General features: G+C 41.3%; 1 protein-coding gene across 1 annotated transcript in view; it reads left to right on the forward strand.

The window, feature by feature from the left end:
• Positions 1 to 2773: 2773 nt before the first annotated feature.
• LOC310792249 (uncharacterized protein) overlaps positions 2774 to 4968 on the forward strand; it is a gene marked incomplete at its 3' end in the record, with an annotated part of 330076 nt that continues 327881 nt past the window's right edge. Inside the window, exons 1-2 of the mRNA XM_083653974.1 lie at positions 2774 to 2866; positions 3779 to 4035. The remainder of the gene's footprint in view (positions 2867 to 3778; positions 4036 to 4968) is intronic.

Here is a 4968-nt window from a genome sequence, read left to right on the forward strand (position 1 = left end):
CATCTCTGGACTTCCCTGATCTAAAATTGTATAAAGAATTTGGATATGTGCAACCGTCTTGAAATGATAAATGTTTAAACTTTTGATAAACAAACTCGTCCTAGGCCATTTGCCCGAATGAGCCCAAACTTTTTCTGTGTCATCTCTGGACTTCCCTGATCTAAAGACTTACAAAGAATTTGGATACATGAAACCGTCTTGAAATGATAAATGTTTAAACTTTGACACTATGTCATCACCGATGACAGTCTTGTGACATCACTGATGATGTCATCTATGATGTCATCTATGATGTCATCCTTCCTCTACATAACATCGCGCACACACACACACACACACACACACACACACATGCACACACACACACACACACACACACACACACACACACACACACACATGCACGCACATATACACCTATACACACACACACACACACACGCCACACACACACACACACACACACACATACACACACACACACACACACACACACACACACACACACACACACACACATATACACATACACACACACACACACACACACACACACACACACACACATATACTCACACATATACACACACATATATACACACACACATATACACACTTACACACATATACACTAACACTACTATTACTACTGCTACTACTGCTTGAACCCGGTCAGGTCACCAAATCTCAACCAAACTTTGTGCACTTGTGCACATACCAACTCTGACTAAATGTGCAATTCAGTGTCTATATTATCTGACATACACCCCCCAAGTCACCGGAAGCTTGGACCCCACATCGCCGCTTGCGGCTATATTTATTATTATTATTATTACATTACTGTTATTAAAGGACAATTTAGAGTTGGGTAACTTTAAGAAAAAAGAAGCGTGAGAAAATGTATGCCTGCAAATAAGTGTGGTTTTCTGCTACAAACCACAGATGTGTGAGAAGTGCTGGTATTTCTTTGCAGTCTCACGTGAGGGCAGAGATTGCAGAATAGACCCTTTTCACGGGGGCCATTTTGTGTTAAAAAAGCAGGGTGAACACAGGTGCAAGCAAAACACTAATGAGGGTTTCCAACTCCCAGTCATGGAAGTTGGAAGACAAAAATATGTCATCCCTGCCGTGCTCTATTCATGTGTGATTAACCATATAGTAGACATTTCATTGTAGTGAGACCATTTCTCGAAACTTGGCCTCACTGTATAAAATTACTTATTGTGACCTCTAGGTCTCAGTCACATAATGAGTATACTCACAACCTCATGAAACTTTACAACCACAAACTAGAGACCTATAGGGCATTCAGGGGATGTGTGGCTTTATAGGTTGACAATAAGGGAATTTCTGAGCAATGTCCATAACAGAAGTGCTCGCCACCCAATCACAGAGACATGCAAATCTTGCGGAAATCTAATGTTCAAAGGTTTTTGATACCAAATCACAGCATGAATTTTTCTATGGTGTTCCTCAAGATCTCATGGCCATATCTTACGCCCAGTGCAAGGGTAAGGGCAAGCGTTCTCTTTGCTAGTTTTTAGCACTCAAAAATCTCCCTTTTTCTCTTTTAATGACCACTGGGTCAGTAGCTACATCAAAGGACATGTTTCAGCAACCCAGTGGTAATTAAAAGGAATAAAGGGAGATTTTGAGTGCTAGAAACTAGTCAAGATAGCGCTTGCCCTTGCACCGGGCGTAAGATATGGCCCTTAGTGTGTTAATGCCTATATGTCCACCAGCTGTGGTACGGCTCCATACGGCTGCCTGAACAGACCCATGTGATCTTCAGACACAGATCTGAACAGGTGTGTATTTTTGTCGTACCGCAGGTGTCGCCCATCTGTTACATTGGTCAGAGTCCATTCCAGCAGCTGTACCAGAGCCACACATGAGCCGTACATGGAGACATTGGGCTTTAGTGTGGTATTTTGAAGGGATGTTTGACCCTTTTTTTGATCAGTTCTTGAGTGGTCAAAAATGGTTAAATCTTGCACCAAATCTGTGTAACAAATATGTACCCCAAAATTGCTACAACAACCTCTGAGACATAATTGAGCATGGGGATGGCCGGTGTATGAGGTGGTTTATAAAGAGAAGCCCTTATACCCACTAAACTTTCAACATTTGAATAGACGCCTAACCAAAATATTATATTTATCACAGCTTTGTATCAACTTTATCTAGTGCTGAGCGGCATCTCAAATTAATCTTCAGGTGTCCAGCTTTCTATGTACTGTTGTTGCTATCTCACCCTAAAGATCCGCTGCCCCCCCTAAAAAAAAAGACAAAACATCGTGTCTGTAGGCAGGGTGGAGTGGAAGAGGTTAAATGAGCAGTCTGAGTTGTGGCTGATTGCCAAGAAGATCCTCCTGTCTGCAGACTGTGGTCTGACAGAGTCAGATACAGCAAACCTGTTACTCACAATACTACAGTATACACAATTTCATAGTCAATACATGAATATTTTCCAACACCTCAAATCTTGGATAATGGTTGTTGATTGTGAAATGTACTTTTTTGTGTCTTATTTGTCTGAATGTCTGTAGGTGTGGAAACCTTCTGTGATGCCAGACAGGATGGAGCTCAATGTTTCGGAGCTCTGGGAGGAAATGTGGTTCTCCAACTGATGAATGAGACCATCGACTCCTATACATACGAATTGACAAGGGACACAACTAAGAAAATGCTCCATGTGAAAAATAAAAAGGTTAAACTTGATGATGAAAACAGATCCTCCTTTACTCTCAGTAATGGACATTTTAGGATGAGTAACATCAATTGGCTGACGGTGCTGAATATACCCTTAAGATCCATTATGATGGATCCCAACTCGCAAAACGAAAACTACAACTGTCCATTCAAGGTAAATAATTACTCTCATGAACTGTTGGAGAAATTGGTAATAATGATAGGCTACATATTCCAGTATCTCATAGCCACTTGTCAATTGCAGCACAAAGTAGAGGACATGCTGTCTCAGTTTCGATTTATGGGAATGTCTCAATGTTAGTAATTTAACTGTGAATAATATCTGTGATTAATGTCATTTATAATACAGTGTCTATAATATCATTTTAAAACTAATTCAGCCGTATTGACATTCATATAAATTATTATCCTATATGTGTACACTGTATATTTTACCATTGCAAACTAATTGCACACCCGCAAATAGAAACATTGCACCTGAATATAGCTGTACATCAGCGTTGTCGTTAAAACATATTTCTCCAATTTTGGTGATTTTCATGTTTTTGCCTTGACTGAATACATACATCTTCATATATTTTGGGGATTTTATGACAACCAGGGAAAAAAACATTTGGTCAAGGTAAAAAAAACAGGCTGTTCCTCTCAGTTCCTGCAAAGTTGACATTTTGGAGGTTTTCACACAACATGACACACTGACTCTAATTGCATTGTTCAAAATGAGAGATGAGATCTGGAGCAAACAGTCAATTTTAGCAAATTTAATAGGTGCAACAAATAATGACTAACGTTTCGACACTAAACGTGTCTTCCTCAGAGTCAAAAACTCTGAGGAAGACACGTTTAGTGTCGAAACGTTAGTCATTATTTGTTGCACCTATTAATTTGCTAAAATTGACTGTTTGCTCCAGATCTCATCTCTCATTTTGAATCAGTTGTCCCTGGTCTGAGAAGCACCAGTCTGCAACGTTCGTCGGCTGAGGCGCGGATTTTCCCTTTTTGTTCTAATTGCATTGTGTAAGCTGATTCTGGCAAAGTCCAAACTGATGTGAGTCTATTCCCTCAGCTCGTGTGTCCTCCCCCGTGCTGCTCTCTGACTGTCTGTCCCAGGGGGAGATGTGGGTGTCCTGCTCCTGTGAGGGGATAGTCTTCAGTACAGCTGGACTCTGGACGGACGCACACTGACAGACACCCAGCTCTTCTCTGGAGATCATGAGAAGAACACAATCACTCTGATATCAGGCCTGTCAGGACAGCTCGTCTGCTCGGTCAACAATCACGTCAGCCATGCCACTGCAAGCAAGAGAATATCAGCCTGTGAAGGTGAGCCAGAACGTAACATATCAGCCTGCAGGTGAGCCAGAATGTATCAGCCTGTGAAGGTGAGTCAGAACATAACATATCAGCCTGTGAAGGTGAGTCAGAACGTAACATATCAGCCTGTGAAGGTGAGCCAGACCCTAACATATCAGCCTGTGAAGGTGAGTCAGAACCTAACATAGCCTGTGAAGGTGAGTCAGAACGTAACATATCAGCCTGTGAAGGTGAGCCAGACCCTAACATATCAGCCTGTGAAGGTGAGTCAGAACGTAACATAGCCTGTGAAGGTGAGTCAGAACGTAACACATCAGCCTGTGAAGGTGAGCCAGACCCTAACATATCAGCCTGTGAAGGTGAGTCAGAACCTAACATAGCCTGTGAAGGTGAGTCAGAACGTAACATATCAGCCTGTGAAGGTGAGCCAGACCCTAACATATCAGCCTGTGAAGGTGAGCCAGAACCTAACATAGCCTGTGAAGGTGAGTCAGAACGTAACATAGCCTCTGAAGGTGAGCCAGAACCTAACATATCAGCCTCTGAAGGTGAGCCAGAACCTAACATAGCAGCCTGTGAAGGTGAGCCAGAACCTAACATAGCCTGTGAAGGTGAGTCAGAACGTAAGATAGCCTGTGAAGGTGAGTCAGAACCTAACATATCAGCCTGTGAAGGTGAGTCAGAACCTAACATATCAGCCTGTGAAGGTGAGTCAGAACCTAAGCCTGTGAAGGTGAGTCAGAACGTGTGTGTATGTATATATGTGTATATATATATATATATTTTATATAATGTGTAGTAAGTATCTTCCTGTGTGTGTGTGTGGTGTATATATATATATATATATATATATATATCATATATATATTATATATATATATATATACATATACGGTATATATAATGTGTAGTAAGTATCTTCCTGTGTGTGTGTGTGTGTGT

This window comes from Poromitra crassiceps (assembly GCF_964638095.1).
Source record: "Poromitra crassiceps genome assembly, chromosome: 17".
Taxonomy (NCBI): Eukaryota; Metazoa; Chordata; class Actinopteri; order Beryciformes; family Melamphaidae; genus Poromitra; species Poromitra crassiceps.